Source organism: Pan paniscus, chromosome 4 (assembly GCF_029289425.2).
Source record: "Pan paniscus chromosome 4, NHGRI_mPanPan1-v2.0_pri, whole genome shotgun sequence".
NCBI classification, from domain to species: domain Eukaryota; kingdom Metazoa; phylum Chordata; class Mammalia; order Primates; family Hominidae; genus Pan; species Pan paniscus.
The window spans coordinates 75,679,212-75,695,986 of record NC_073253.2 but is presented as its reverse complement, the minus strand read 5'-3'; the positions used below and the strand labels follow the sequence as shown (position 1 = coordinate 75,695,986).

Genomic DNA, 16,775 nt, shown 5'->3' with positions numbered 1-16,775 from the left:
TTGGGTTGGTTCCAAGTCTTCACTATTGTGAATAGTGCTGCAATAAACATATGGGTGCATGTATCTTCATAGTAGCATGATTTATAATCCTTTGGGTATATACCCAATAATGGGGTTGCTGGGTCAAATGGTATTTCTAGTTCTAGATCCTTGAGGAATCACCACATTGTCTTCCACAATGGTTGAACTAGTTTACAGTCCCACCAACAATGTAAAAGTGTTCTTATTTCTCCACATTATCTCCAGCATCTGTTGTTTCCTGACTTTTTAATGATCATCATTTTAACTGGTGTGAGATGGTATCTCATTGTGGTTTTGATCTGCATTTCGCTGATGCCCAGTGATGATGAACATTTTTTCATGTGTCTGTTGGCTGCATAAACGTTTTCACTTGAGAAGTGTCTGTTCACATCCTTTGCCCACTTGTTGATGGGGTACTTTTTTTCTTGTAAATTTGTTTAAGTTCTTTGTAGATTCTGGATATTAGCCCTTTGTCAGATGAGTAGATTGCAAACATTTTCTCCCATTCTGTAGGTTGCCTGTTCACTCTGATGGTAGTTTCTTTTGCTGTGCAGAAGCTCTTTAGTTTAATTAGATCCCATTTGTCTATTTTGGCTTTTGTTGCCACTGCTTTTGGTGTTTTAGTCATGAAGTCCTTGACCCTGACTATGTCCTAAATGGTATTGCCTAGGGTTTCTTCTAGGATTTTTATGGTTTTAGGTCTAACGTTTAAGTCTTTAATCCATCTTGAATTAATTTTTGTGTAAGGTGTAAGGAAGCGATCCAGTTTCAGCTTTCTACATATGACTAGCCAGTTTTCCCAGCACCATTTATTAAATAGGGAATCCTTTCCCCATTTCTTGTTTTTGTCAGGTTTGTCAAAGATCAGATGGTTGTAGATGTGTGGTGTTACTTCTGAGGCCTGTGTTCTGTTCCATTGGTCTACATATCTGTTTTGGTACCAGTACCATGCTGTTTTGGTTACTGTAGACTTGTAGTATAGTTTGAAGTCAGGTAGCGTGATGCCCCCAGCTTTCTTCTTTTTGCTTAGGATTGTCTTGGCAATGCAGGCTCTTTTTTGGTTCCATATGAACTTTAAAGTAGTTTTTTCCAATTCTGTGAAGAAAGTCATTGGTAGCTTGATGAGGATGGCATTGAATCTATAAATTACTTTGGGCAGTATGGCCATTTTCATTATATTGATTCTTTCTATCCATCAGCATGGAATGTTCTTCCATTTGTTTGTGTCTTCTTTTATTTCATCGAGCAGTGGTTTGTAGTTCTCCTTGAAGAGGCCTTTCACATCCCTAAGTCTGATTCCTAGGTATTTTATTCTCTTTGAAGCAAGTGTGAATGGGAGCTCACCCATGATTTGGCTCTCTGTTTGTCTGTTATTAGTATATAGGAATGCTTGTGATTTTTGCACATTGATTTTGTATCCTGAGACTTTGCTGAAGTTGCTTATCAGCTTAAGGAGATTTTGGGCTGAGATGATGGGGTTTTCTAAATATACAATCATGTCATCTGCAAAGAGAGACAATTTGACTTCCTCTCTTCCTATATGAATATGCTTTATTTCTTACCCTTGACTGATTGCCCTGGCCAGAACTTCCAATGTTATATCGAACAGGAGTGGTGAGAGAGGGCATCCCTGTCTTGTGACAGTTTTCAAAGGGAATGCTTCTGGTTTTTGCCCATTCAGTATGATACTGGCTGTGGGTTTGTCATAAATAGCTCTTATTATTTTGAGATATGTTTCATCAATACATAGTTTATTGAGAGTTTTTAGCATGAGGGGCTGTTGAATTTTGTCGAAAGCCTTTTCTGCATTTATTGAGATAATCATGTGGTTTTTTTCACTGGTTCTGTTTATGTGGTGGATTATGTTTATTGATTTGCGTATGTTGAACCAGCCTTGCATCCCAGGGATGAAGCCCACTTGATCATGGTGGATAAGCTTTTTGATGTGCTGCTGGATTTGGTTTGCCAGTATTTTATTGAGGATTTTCACATCGATGTTCTCAGGGATATTGGTCTAAAATTCTCTTTTTTTGTTGTGTCTCTGCCAGGATTTGGTATCAGGATGATGCTGGCCTCATAAAATGAGTTAGGGAGGATTCCCTCTTTTTCTATTGATTGGAATAGTTTCAGAAGGAATGGTACCAGCTCCTCTCTGTACCTCTGGTAGAATTCGGCTGTGAATCTGTCTGGTCCTGGACTTTTTTTGGTTGGTAAGCTATTAATTATTGCCTCAATTTCAGAGCCTGTTATTGGTCTATTCAGAGATTCAACTTCTTCTTGGTTTAGTCTTAGGAGGGTGTATGTGTCCAGGAATTATTTCTCCTAGATTTTCTAGTTTATTTGTGTAGAGGTGTTCATAGTATTCTCTGATGGTAGTGTGCATTTCTGTGGGATTCGTGGTGATATCCCCTTTATCATTTTTTATTGCATCTATTTGATTCTTCTCTATTTTGTTCTTTATTAGTCTTGCTAGTGGTCTGTCAATTTTGTTGATCTTTTCAAAAAACCAGCTCCTGGATTCGTTGATTTTTTGAAGGGTTTTTTGTGTCTCTATCTCCTTCAGTTCTGCTCTGATCTTAGTTATTTCTTGTCTTCTGCTAGCTTTTGAATTTGTTTGCTCTTGCTTCTCTAGTTCTTTTAATTGTGATGTTAGGGTGTCGATTTTAGATCTTTCTTGCTTTCTCTTGTGGGCATTTAGTGCTATAAATTTCCCTCTACAAGCTGCTTTAAATGTGTCCCAGAGATTCTGGTATGTTGTGTCTTTGTTCTCATTGGTTTCAAAGAACATCTTTATCTCTGCCTTCATTTCATTATTTACCCAGTAGTCATTCAGGAGCAGGTTGTTCAGTTTCCATACAGTTGTGCGGTTTTGAGTGAGTTTCTTAATCCTGAGTTCTAATTTGATTGCACTGTGGTCTGACAGACAGTTTGTTGTGATTTCTGTTCTTTTACATTTGCTGAGGAGTGCTTTACTTCCAACCATGTGGTCAATTTTGGAATAAGTGCGATGTGGTGTTGAGAAGAATGTACATTCTGTTGATTTGGGGTGGAGAGTTCTGTAGATGTCTATTAGGTCCTCTTGGTGCAGAGCTGAGTTCAAGTCCTGCATATCCTTGTTAACCTTCTGTCTCCTTGATCTGTCTAATATTGAAAGTGGGGTATTAAAGTCTCCCATTATTATTGTGTGGGAGTCTAAGTCTCTTTGTAGGTCTCTAAGGACTTGCTTTATGAATCTGGGTGCTCCTGTATTGGGTGCATATATATTTAGGATAGTTAACTGTTCTTATTGAATTGATCCCTTTACCATTGTGTAATGGCCTTCTTTGTCTCTTTTGATCTTTGTTGGTTTAAAGCCTGTTTTCTCGGAGAGTAGGATTGCAACCCCTCCTTTTTTTTGCTCTCCATTTGCTTGGTAGATCTTTCTCCATCCCTTTATTTTGAACCGATGTGTGTCTCAGCACGTGAGATGGGTCTCCTGAATATGGGACACTGATGGGTCTTGACTCTTTATCCAATTTGCCAGTCTGTGTCTTTTAATTGGGACATTCAGGCCATTGACATTTAAGGATAATATTGTTATGTGTGAATTTGATCCTGTCATTATGATGTTAGCTGGTTATTTTGCCCGTTAATTGATGCAGTTTCTTCCTAGCATCGATGGTCTTTACAATTTGGCATGTTTTTGCAGTGGCTGGTACCGTTTGTTCCTTTCCATGTTTAGTGCTTCCTTTAGGAGCTCTTGTAAGGCAGGCCTGGTGGTGACAAAGTCTCTCAGCATTTGCTTGTCTGTAAAGGATTTTATTTCTCTTTCACTTATGAAGCTTACTTTGGCTGGATATGACATTCTGGGTTGAAAATTCTTTTCTTTAAGAATGTTGTATATTGGCCCCCACTGTCTTCTGGCTTGTAGAGTTTCTGCCGAGAGATCAGCTGTTAGTGTGATGGGCTTCCCTTTGTGGGTAACCCGACCTTTCTGTCTCCCCTTAACATTTTTTCCTTCATTTCAACCTTGGTGAATCTGACGATTATGTGTCTTGGGGTTGAACTTCTTGAGGAGTATCTTTGTGGTGTTCTCTGTATTTCCTGAATTTGAATGTTAGCCTGCCTTGCTAGGTTGGGGAGGTTCTCCTCGATGATAACCTGAGGAGTATCTCCCAACTTGGTTCTATTCTCCCCATCACTTTCGGGTACACCAATCAAACGTAGATTTGGTCTTTTCACATAGTGCCATATTTCTTGGAGGCTTTGTTTGTTTCTTTTTACTCTTTTTTCTCTAAACTTCTCTTCTTGCTTTATTTCATTAATTTGATCTTCAATCACTGATACCCTTTCTTCCACTTGATGAAATCAGCTATTGAAGCTTGTGCATGCATCACGTAGTTCTCGTGCCATGGTTTTCAGCTCCATCAGTTCATTTAATGTCTTCTTTACACTGTTTATTCTAGTTAGCCATTCGTCTAATCTTTTTTCAAGGTTTTTAGCTTCCTTGCGATGGGTTCAAACATCCTCCTTTAGCTCGGAGAAGTTTGTTATTACCAAACTTCTGAAGCCTACTCCTGTCAGCTCGTCAAAGTCATTCTCCATCCAGCTTTGTTCCTTTGCTGGCAAGGAGCTGCGATCCTTTGGAAGAGAAGAGGTGCTCTGATTTTTAGAATGTTCAGCTTTTTTGCTCTGGTTTCTCCCCATCTTTGTGGTTTTATCTACCTTTGGTCTTTGATGATGGTGACCTACAGATGGGGTTTTGGTGTGGATGTCCTTTTTGTTGATGCTGATGCTATTCCTTTCCGTTTGTTAGTTTTCCTTCTAACAGTCAGGTCCCTCAGCTGCAGGTCTGTTGGAGTTTGCTGGAGGTCCACTCCAGACCCTGTTTGCCTGGGTATCACCAGCAGAGGCTACAGAAAAGCAAATATTGCAGAACAGCAACTATTGCTGCCTGATCCTTCCCCTGGAAGCTTGGTCTCTGCCTCTATGAGGTGTCAGTTGGCCCCTACTGGGAAGTGTCTCCCAGTTAGGCTACATGAGGTTCAGAGACCCACTTGAGGAGGCAGTCTGTCTGTTCTCTGAGCTTAAACACCATTCTGGGAGAACCACTGCTCCTTCAGAGCTGTCAGACAGGGAAATTTAAGTCTGCAGAAGTTTCTGCTGCCTTCTGTTCAGCTATGCACTGCCCAGAGGTGCCCCCAGAGGCCTTGCTGAGCTGCAGTGGTCTCCACCCAGTTCGAGCTTCCCTAGCTGCTTTGTTTACCTACTCAAGCCTCAGCAATGGCGGATGCCCCTCCCACTGCCAGGCTGCTGCCTTGCAGGCCGATCTCAGACTACTGTGCTAGCAGTGAGCAAGGCTCCATGGGCATGGGACCCGCTGAGCTAGGTGCGGGATACAATCTCCTGGTGTTCCATTTGCTAAGACCATTGGAAAAGCACAGTATTTGGGTGAGAGTGTCCTGTTTTTCCAAGTACAGTCTGTCACTGCTTCCCTTGGCTAGGAAAGTGAACTCCCCTGACCCCTTGTGCTTCCTGGGTGAGGCGATGCCCCGCTCTGCTTCATCTCACCCTCCATGGGCTGCACCCACTGTCCAACCAGTCCCAATGAGATGAACCATGTACCTCAGTTGGAAATGCAGAAATCACTCATCTTCTGTGTCGATCACACTGGGAGCTGCAGACCAGAGCTGTTCCTATTCGGCCATCTTGGAATGGACTCCCCTATGCCTCACATTTTCAAGGGCACAGCTTGCTGGGCAACAAGGCTTGGCAAAACTGCAGAATAGCACCAAAGGACTAGATAGCTGGCTTGGTGTGGTGTCTCACGCCTGTAATCCCAACACTTTGGGAGGCCAAGGCTGGTGGATCACCTGAGGTCAGGAGTTTGAGACCAGCCTGTATAACATGGCAAAAACCCACCTCTACTTAAAATACAAAAACTAGCTGGGTATGGTGGTGGGTGCCTGTAATCCCAGCTACTGGGGAGGCTGAGGCATGAGAATCACTCGAACCTGGGAGGTAGAGGTTGCAGTGAGCTGAGATCACGCCACTGCACTCCAGCCTGGGCAACAGAGCGAGACTCCATCTCAAAAAAAAAAAAGAGCTAGATAACAACATGAAGTCAGTTGCTGACTTCTTTTGTTGACCATCTGTCCATGAATATCAATATGCCATCTCTCCAATCTCTCCAGACAGGACAGAAGCGCCTTGAGGGTTGAGAACATCTCATATTTCTTTTTTGTGTGTGTGTGCAATGTTGTATCTTACATACCAGTCAATAAATAAAGTTTCCATTTAAAACTTAGCAAATGGCATCTTAGAAATGTTAATCTTTGATCTATGACCTTTTTAAAGACAGTTGAATTAATTTCCATAGATACCACTCTCTTATTTCCCCTCAGACTTTACAACTGTCTTATGCTTCTCAATGTTAGTAATATTTACTGATATTATTTATTTAGTTCTTACTCTGTGCCAGACACTATTGTACAGGCTTCGTATATATTAATTATTTAATCTCCAAAATAACCCAAGAGGCAGGTACTAATGTTACCCCCATTTGGCAGATAAGGAAAATGAAGCCAAGGGAGATTAAGTAATCTGCCCCCAAAAACACAGCTACTAAGTGGAGAAACTGGGGTTTAAATTTACTACCTGATAGAGGACTTCTTGTTTCCCTTCTTAAATAAATTCTTTCATTTTTTATCTTTAGTCCATATTTAAAAACAAAGAGAAGAGCCAGGCACAGTGGTGCATGCGTGTTGTCCCAGCTACTTGGGAGGCTGAGGTGGGAAAATCCATTGAGCCCAGGAGTTTGAGACCAGCCTGGGTGACATAGCAAGACCCTGTCTCAAAACATAGGTAATAAAAAATACATTTTAGGCTAGACACGGGGGCTCCCAGGACTTTGGGAGGTCAAGGTGGGAGGATCGCTTGCACTCAGGAGTTCGAGATAAGCCTGGGCAACAAAGTGAGACCCTATCTCTACAGAAACAAACAAACAAAGTCCCACAAGGTAAATAATAACAATACTAACAAATAAATACAATATTTTTAAAAAGAGAAAATAAAAGTGATTTTCACCATGAATGCTGCCTAGTAGCTGACAACTGCTTGGGGGTGTAGAAGCCCACTCTTGAGGCCATGCTAGGAGAACCCCTGCCTGGGTGTGCCTTCCTTGTTCTCACTGACCATCTGCAGAACTGGTCTCACTCACACCATTCAAAAATTTATCCAAAATACCACTCTAAACTCTAATGATTTTCCATCCCTCTCAAACAAACATGCAAATCAGCATGCCCAGACTTGGAGCAGAAGGCAGTGTGGTCAGGAAGGGAGAATCCAGATGAGAAGGAGCACACAGGATGTTCTCATAATTTACATGTGTTCATATGAGCATGTTATGTTGGATGTAAATGGAGAGCGTCCTCTTAAGACACACAGTTTAAGTAAAAATATTTCAAAATGCTTCCCAGAAACCCACAAAGCAAACACGAGACCCACTCAGACCTCTACAACCCTCTCTTTGACCTTGATCCCTGGGTCTTTTGGTGGCAAGTTTCCCAGGCTCACTCGGTACCACCTTACTTTGTTTTCTGGTTCTCTCCAAGGGCTTCCAAAATTCCCTTCCCTGTTACATAATCTGAAAGGACAAACTTCCCTCTGGTTGGCCAAAAGTGACCTGGATATCCTTAACACCAGAATCTTCCCTCCCCACTTTTGTGGTCTATTATCCTGAAGTCAATATGTCTTCTTGGCTTTTGTGTTCTCAGCCTTCCAGGAATCCACAAGTGGAAGTCGCATGGCCTCTCTTCCTGCTTCTGGTGGCTTCTGGGACCTTCCACTCTAAACTCTAATCATTTAGAAGGAATGCTGTTCATGTGGAAGGAATATTTTCACAGCGGTCTCCCTGACTCCCACAGTTCCATCCCTTTCCTCTTTTCTGGTTCCATGTTCTGGCATGTCACAGTATAGTCAAGCACATTTTCACAGCCTTCATCTTTTTATTCTGAAACTCAAACCAGAAGTCTAAGACAAAAAACTACAGGGCTCTTTTTGAAAGAGAAGGCAAAAAAAGAATAATAATTTAAATAGAAGAATTCTCATTCTGAATGTGAGAAACCTGCTTAAAGTGCATAGCTGGATAGTTACAAAAGTTTGTATTAAAGCAAAACAAAGAACTTGTGGAATGTTGTTCAGTATCTTCACAGTAGGCCGGGCATGGTAGCTCACACCTATAATCCCAGCACTTTGGGAGGCTGAGGTAGGCAGATCACTTGAGGTCAGGAGTTCGAGACCAGCCTGGCCAACATGGTGAAACCCCATCTCTACTGAAATACAAAAATTAGCTGGGCATTGTGGTATGCACCTGTAATCCCAGCTATTCGGAAGGATGAGGCAGGAGAATCGCTTGAACCCAGGAGGCAGAGGTTGCAGTGAGCTGAGATTGCCCCACTGCACTCTAGCCTTGGTGACAGAGTGAGACTCTGTCTCAAAAAAAAAAAAAAAAAAAAAAACTATATATATAGATACAGATACATATCTTCACAGTAGTACAGCCATATGTCTTAAGCATGACCAATCTGCTGTGAAAAGTGTCTCTTAAAACTGTGTTCATGGTCGAGTGTGGTGGCTCATACCTATAATCCCAGTACTTGGGAAGGCCAAGGCAAGAGGGTCACTTGAGCCCAGGAGCTTGAGACTAGCGTAGGCAACATGGTGAGACCCTGTCACTACAAAAAATAAAAAATTTAAGTGAACATCGTGGCACATACTTGTGGTCCCAGCTACTTGGGAGGCTGAGGCAAGAGGATCAGTTGAGCCCAGGAGGTCGAGGCTGCAGTGAGTTGTGTGCCACTGTGCTCCAGCTTAGGTGACAGAGTGAGACCATCTCAAAAAAAAAAAAAAAAAAAAAGAAAAGAAAAAAATGTTCACTCATACAGTACAAAGATAGATTTTGAAAACTATGTAGTCTACTAAGGATTTTAAAGAAAGCAAACAAAAAATGGAAGAATGAAAATGAATAACAGAAGCCAAATGGATACAGAGCCTTTGAAAAACATGAACAAAGCCGGGTGTGGTGGCATGTACCTGTAGTCCCAGCTACTGGGGAGGCTGAAGTGAGAGGATCACTTGAGCATGGGGCTGCAGTAAGCCGAGGTCACACCACTGCACTCCAGCCTGGGCGACAGAGCAAGAACTTATCCAAAAAAAAAAAGGCTGGGCGCAGTGGCTCATGCCTGTAATCCCAGCACTTTGGGAGGCCAAGGCAGGTGAATCACAAGGTCAGGAGTTTGAGTCCAGCCTGGCCAATATGGTGAAGTCTCTGTCTCTACTAAAAAAAAATACAAAAATTATCCAGGCGTGGTGCTGGATGCCTGTAGTCCTAGCTACCCAGGAGGCTGAGGAAGGAGAGTTGCTTGAACCTGGGAGGCGGAAGTTGCAGTGAGCTGAGATCATGCCATTGCACTCCAGCCTGGGTGAGAGAGCGAGACTCCATCTCAAAAAAAAAAAGGAAAAGAAAAACATAGACAAGAAACCATTAATAGATTTGAAATAATTCATCAGCAAAAGTAGTACACAGATTTACTACGGGTGCACTATTTGGATAAGAAAGAACACCAAATATCTCATAAGCAGAAATTGACCTCAATGAAGAAAACAGGAATCTTGGAGGGCAGGTTTAACTCCATAATAGAAAACAAATGTACCAGAGAGATACCAACAAAAATAGCAACTCAGTTTAGAATCAGTCTGTCAAGAAATCTTTCTGGAGCATCAACTTTTGCAAGGTCCATGGCAAGAACCACCCCACCCTTGTTACCTAATTTCCCTCTGCTTGCAATGCTAAGTCAAGAGCCAGATGCTCTGACACGGCTGGGACAACCAATAAAGCAGTGGCCCCATTTTATGATGATCTAGGGAAAGACTGTAAAATACCAATGCTTGGGCCCCACACCAGACCACTTTAGTAAGTATCCTAGGGTATGGGGCCAAGGCAGTTGGTGATTTTTAAAAGCAGGTGATTCTAAATGGGCTGCCAAGATTGTGATCCACTGTAGAGGAAGCAAGAAAAGCTGCACCTGGTGTACTTGTGGCTCCAAACACCACATTATTGCTTCTGACTCTGTGCTTTGTGGAAACCACTTCTCTTAGTCTTCTGATAACCCATTAACTGCCTTCTTGATGTTCATGAACTCCTCATAATGCCCTCCTCCAGCACCGTAATTGGAGAATATTTTATGGAATTTCTGATATGCATAGCCGAACAACCAACTTGGCCATACTGATGGCTATTTGGATCTTAAAAATGTCCTTTTGAAGAAGAGAAGGCCACCAAGATTAGCTTTCCATTTTTGTTTGCCTGTTCCAAGGCTGATGTCACTTGGGTCCTAAGTGCTCTCATAGCAGTCTTCTGCCTGCAGAACTGGGAGAAGTAATGAGGTCAATATCAGAGTTTGTAAACACAGGCAGCCTGAAGACAATATACAGAGGAGTGTTTCAAAGGACCACTCTGGTCAGGCATCCAAGCTTTGATTCTCGGCTCCACTCTTTCTGGTTTTATGACTCGGGCAAGTTGCTGGATCTACTTGAAACTCAGTTTCTGCACCTGTGAAAACAGGGTAATACTACATCCAAGTTGCTGTGAGGATTAAGAAAAATCTTGCACCTACTAAAATTTCAATCCTATGTTAGCTCTTAGCAGAGAGTGTTGCACAGCAGTTAAGAATGATGCCTCTGGAGCCAGCTTACCCTCGTTTAAATCCCAACATTGCTACTCACTAGCTGAGTGGCTTTGGGCAAGTTACTTAATCTCTCTGTGCTCCAGTTCCCTCTTGTGCCCCAAAGGGATAATTATACCTACAGGGCTGATGTCATGATTAAATGACCTAACATTAGGGTGACCTGACATCCCAGTTTGCTTAGGACAGTTCCAGTTTATGCCTCTAGTCCTAGTGTTCTGGCTGGCTTAGAAGTTACCCATCCTCTTTCACTCTCAAAATTGTCCCAGATTAGACAATTAAGTAGACAGTCATCATAGTTAATATATACATGGCATAGAAAAGTACTTAGTATAGAATAGATGCTAAATATGTGTTAGCTGCTAATATTAGCTCCTACAGCAGTACTAACCAATAGAAATATGTAAGCCATGTATACTTTTAAATTTTCAGTAACCACATTTCTAAAGGTAAAAAAGAAATAGGTGAAATTAGTGTTGAGATTTAACCAAATATATCCCAAAATTCTTTCAATGCCTAATATAAAAAGTATTAGTGAGACATTTTTTTCATTTTGTAAAATACTAACTCTTTGAAATCTGGTGTGAATTGCATTTACAGCACAGCACAATTCAGACTAGCAACATTTCAAGTGTCCAGCAGCCACGTGTGGCTAGCAGCTAACATGCTGCCCAGCACAGCTCTGAGGATTTATATTCTTCCCGTGTGATGATGGACCAGAAAGTCTTACAGCCTTCTCAGGTTTGTAATGCCGAGTTTCAGATGCTTAGCTTCTCTGCCACACTCTGCAAGCAGGGCACTAATGCAGGTCTTCGGAATGTATTTATTGCCAAAGATCTTAGCCTCGTTTCCTCGGCAGGTGCCCAACCTCACTGAGAAGAATATTGTAGTAGCCTCTCACCCTTGGAGAAATCTCTGCTGACTCCCTGGCAAGTGGAAAAACCATGAGCCAATTAGTGTTTTGCAGGCTACTTCATTACTATGGTCTTACTAATTATGAAAAGGAATGCCAAGGTTATTTTATTAATTTTCCCATGTTACAGTTTTCTTCTATTTGGAAACATCCCCAGGAAAATACAAAAAGTGTTTTTTCTATGAATATTTGGACTTTTTCTGGTAGATCATCTCCCTCCAACCTTCTGATTGTGTTATTGCATTTTTATTCTATTCTCTGGACTGGGTCCAATATCTCCACATTCCTCTAAATCATGCTGCCTCTAACTAGACCCAGAAGTACAGTCAGCTCCTGACCAAACACCAAATAAAGTGGAGAATGACTTTTTGGCTGTGGTGTGATATCTATCTCTCCTTCCTCCTGCAGGGGCAGTTTCTTGTTATCCCAACAAGTCTTAGCTTTGGTTCCTCAGACTTGGGCAATCAAGATACTCATAATCTAAGAAGAAGCAGTATTGATGAAGGATGAGCAAGGAAAAAGGGATGATATCATTTAATCTCAAGAATAAAAATTGAGCCCACTCCATCAATGAATTTCATTTGTGATGTCCTGGATGGCAACACTCTTTGGAGTTTACAATTGTGTTGCTTTGACAAGACTGACCTGCTAGTGTGATCAGAAAACAATGTTTCGTCATGAAATGACAGGGCAGTTTTGCTTATGAAGGGTCTACAAACTAAGAGAATAGGTTTAGGATGTCAGAACTGAAAAAGATCGGGTATGGTGGCACATGCCTGTAATCCCAGCACTTTGGGAGGCCGAGGCAGGCAGATTGCTTGAGCCCAGGAGTTCGAGACCAGTCTGGGCAACATGGCGTAACCCTGTCTCTACCAAAAGTACAAAAAAAAAAAAAAAAAATTACCGGGTGTGGTGGCGCACACCTGTAGTCCCAGCTAGTGGGGTGGGACCTGGGGGCTGAGGTGGGAGGAAAGCTTCAGCTTGGAGGTTGAGGCTGCAGTGAGCCATGATTGTGCCACTGCACTCCCGCCTGGGCACCAAAGTGAGACAAAGATAGAAAGAAGACAGAGAGAGAGAGAGAAAGGAAGGAAGGAAGGAAGGAAGGAAGGAAGGAAGGAAGGAAGGACGGAAGGAAGGAAGAAAAAAAGGAAAAGAAGGAAAGAGAGAAAAAAGAAAACAAAAGAAAAGAAAGATCTTGGAGGTCATGTACTTTGATGTTCCCTTCTACTAATGAGGAAAGGGGAAACAGGGGAAGTTAAAACCCCTGGTGAAGGTCAAATGGCAAGTAAGTAAAAGAAATGGGTCAGGAAACCCAGTCTCCTTGCTCTTGGTGCACTGCTGTTACCTTGATATTTGGATAAAGGAATACAACATACTGCTCCTCCCAAAAGGTTTTACTACTTTACACAGGTTAGATGGTCATTTTATTTTTGCTTCTTTAACTCAAGCCCTTTCACCTGGGCCTAGTTCTCATCAAAGGGTGGTATTCAATGTATCCAATGAACCCAATTAGCATTTCTAAAACGCCTGGGCAACACAACCAATAAGAAGATGCTATTAAACCTCTTACTTCCCCACTAATCCCCCTGCAGTTGGCAGAACTTAGCTGCCATGCTCAGTCTACAGACTACAAAGTTGCTTTGAGTTTCAAAAGTGGGGATCTGGAAAAGGATCTTGGCACAGCCCAAAAAAATAAGAATACTTTCACAACGATCCCTCATCCAGAGTTAGATTTGCTGACTTTAGAGGGTGGGAGTGTAAACTAAGGAGAATCATATACAAACCACCAATGGGAATCTAAGAGGTGATAGGCTGGTAGGCTCTTTGGAGGTGGCTGGGACAGAAAAAAAAGAAGAGGGACAGGACCTCTGTGAATCAAAGTCAGATGTGCCTGCCTTAGACAATCATTGTTTAATGTTGTCTAATATTTTAACTCCTTCAAAATGTCAACTGTTCCTACAGAATACACACATGTCGAATTTCCAAGACAGCATCATCTACCTGTACCATGCTCCAAATCCCATCCTCCCTGCTGCCCCTACTTGAACCAGACTGACCTGCAAAAATAGAGCAGAAAACTCACAGGCAGTAATGTTCCCCTTAAATACCCTACAATATGTCATTAACAAGAATCACAATGAAACACTATTGTAGAAATTGCCAGCATTAAACCAAAAGAATGTTGGCCAGTTCACGTTTCTTTTACAGTGTGACTTTGAGAGGGATAAAGGACAGGAAGAGGAGTGTACATCTTGCTTTAGCTGTTCCTCACTTGGCTAAGGAACTTTTGCTGTATAATGGTAGGAAGTGAAGACCCTGCAGCTTGTTACAAGGCTTTTGATGCTTGTTTGTCAAGTTCAACTGTTAAAGGGGAGATAGGCTCTTCCCTAGTAGGGAGAGGGAGGAAGGAAAGGGGGATGGGGCGGGGGGAGGGAACAGGTAAAATCTGCCATATAAATGTTAGTATGTAGCTGACACGTTATAAACTGAGCTGTTAGGGTGAATTTCAATTTTGTTGGAATCGACCTTTTTCCCTCTTAAGTTCAATTGACTTACAGTAGATCCCAGAAAGAACTCAATACGTTATTTATTCTAGAAAGCTTTCTTCCCTGAGCAAAGGAGGCAGAGCTAACGAGGAGAAGGGAGGAGCTTAGGTGAACAGAACTGAAGCCACAGCTGGTTAGCATGACTAGAATGCATGGAAAAGCCAGCCCAAATTAGATGAGTGGGTAGATAGAGAGCTTTGAAATCCTTGGAATTAATGGTGGAGTCCATCGTAATTCAAAGGTCGGGCCTTAGTGGGCTGGGATAGGGAGAGAAGCTGTCGGGGACCTGCGGCAGTGAGCCTGTACCCCGTGGCTTCTCACACACTATTTTGAAGGCGTTCCCATGCGCAATCTCGCCTGTCAGTTCAGGCTGTAGGTTTCTTCTTTCTAACTCCTCAGCAGAACAACACTGAACGGTGGTAGTCTTGCCTTGCCACCCAATGAGTGCTAGAAAACAGTCACTTCAACCAATTGGTTCAGTCCGGAGAACGTGAGCACATTCCACTTTACTTTCTGTTCAATGATTTTGGAAAACAACCTTTTAGATTCTGGTCAGAAGGGGCTTGGATCCGTGACTTTGAAACACTCGCCACTACCACAAACGACTTTGGAAGTTAATCAGAAATAAGCAGTATCTCATCCGTCCTAAACCCAGGGGTCAGAGCGTGGGGGGCTTCCACTAACTTCAGGTTAAGAGGATGAAACAGATCCGCGGAGAAGGGTCCCACGATCCCTGGAGACTAAAAGCAAGCCACGAACAGCCGGGACGCGCGGGCCCGGAGGATGCGCCGGGGGCTGGAGGGCGGGGAGCACCCCCCGCAGGTCCCGGCCAGAGCCCGGGGCCGGGTCACCTGACTCGCGGAATTTGGGGCCGCGCGGGGTGGAATGGGAGGGGAATGGTTAGCGCCTCCCTTCCCGCTCCCACTGGATCCAGGTCGGCGGGGGCCGGCGCCCGGCGGCCACGTGGTGGTGCTGCCGCTGCCCCCGCCCCGCCGGCCTAGCCCGGGAGCTCGGCGCCCACTGACCCCCGCAGCGGGGGAGGAGGAGGGACTGCGGCGCAGGAAGCCGAGCAGGAAGCGAGCCCGGCGGCCGCGTTTTCCTGGGGAAGCGGCGGGCGGGGTGGAGTAGCCAGCTGGGTCCCGGGAGCGCCGCCGCCGCCGCCTCGATGGGGTGAGTGCGCGGCACGGAGTTGGGAGGCTCCCGGCTCGGGGTCCCGGGCTCGTGTCCCCGCCTTTGTGTCTGGAGCTCGGGCGCGGGAGGCGCTGGGGACGGCGCCCGGGCGGAGCGGCTGAGCGGGCTGCAGCCGGGGTCCCGCCACCTCTCCCTGGTCCACCGCCGGCAGCCCACTCACTGTCTGCGGAGAGCAGATCTGGGGACAAGAGGAAGGAGAGGAAGGTGGAGATGAGGGTAGAGCGGGAGGACCCGGCCAAGTTAGGAGAAGGGTTCTTCCCGGGTCCTCCGCGACTCGCAGGCCGGCTGGGGCGGGGCGCGGGGCAGGGGCCGCGGCGGAGGGAGCGCGGGTGGGAATGAATGAGCAGACCCGGAGGTGCACCCTGGAGTCTGCGCCGGGTCCCACCTGCTTCGCCCCGCGCGGCGCCTCGCTGCCCCCGCGTCGGTGCTGCTGAGCCCAATCCGCCTCCCGGCTGAACTTGGAGGAGGTGGGGAGGGAGGTGCGAGCGGGAGACTCCGGGTGGCTCCCAGGACGCGGGGTCCGCTATTCTTCCTCCTCTGACTCCAGGGAGCCCCTCGGCCGGCCCAAGGACGGGGGCGAGACCCCTCCGGGCCTGCTCCTGCCCCCTACCTTGTTTTCCCCGCCGCAGCTCGGGGAGAACGGATGCTGGAGTTGGGGCAGAATCGGGGCCGCCGGGACTTCGGGAGTAAGGAGGACGTGGAGCCACCAGAAAGGCGCCCGCCATCTCCCGCGACCCCTGCCTGGTGGGGGGTGAGGGGGTGGGGTGTCGTCCTCAACCACCTTCGCTGCCTTCTTGGGCAGGTTGGTGTCCTCGGTTTAGTTTCTGCGGTTTGCAGGGTTGACATCCTAACTCCTTTGAGTTTCGCATCCCCCTTTTGTGGAGGGGGCTCAGAGCCTGGAGAAGCAGCAGACGGGGAATTAAGGCAGATGCAGCCCAGCACAGCGTGGAGGAGTCCGAAGTGGCCTCACGGGGGCCTGAGCATGGCTGTCTTTCCAGGCTCCTCTTTATTTGCCAGGAGCCCAGCTAAGCCCAACTTTACTCCCAGAAATGTTGAGGGGAATCTGCGGACTCGAGGCCCCTCGCCTCGGGACCAGCGGCTTCTCTTCGCCGCAGCTCACGCATGATCGGGGTGGGATTCCGTCTTCCTTCCGGGAGAGGAGAATGCCCAGCTGCCTGGGATGGGGAAACGTTGCCGGATCTCTGGGGAATGTGGTCTCAAGGCTGCAGGGGCCTGGCAGAGAGGAACTGCCCATCACTAGGACATAGCCGAAGCTCGCCTTAGCGAAGAGAGTCTCACCTCCTCGGGCTTTGCACAGAGTTGGAGAAGAGGTCGGGGATCACAGGGAGGCTGGATTTTGGCTGCTCTGTCCCCAGCCTG

At 45.3% G+C, this 16,775-nt stretch overlaps 1 protein-coding gene across 4 annotated transcripts in view; it reads left to right on the top strand.

Annotated features, from left to right (window-relative positions):
* Positions 1–15,167: 15,167 nt before the first annotated feature.
* RAI14 (retinoic acid induced 14) overlaps positions 15,168–16,775 on the top strand; it is a 176,902-nt gene continuing 175,294 nt past the window's right edge. Inside the window, exon 1 of one of the 4 annotated variants that reach the window (XM_034960196.4) lies at positions 15,168–15,374. The gene's annotated coding sequence lies outside the window, so the exon portion shown is untranslated. The remainder of the gene's footprint in view (positions 15,375–16,775) is intronic. The other 3 variants (XM_034960193.4, XM_063604513.1, XM_063604512.1) reach the window with 3 other exon arrangements.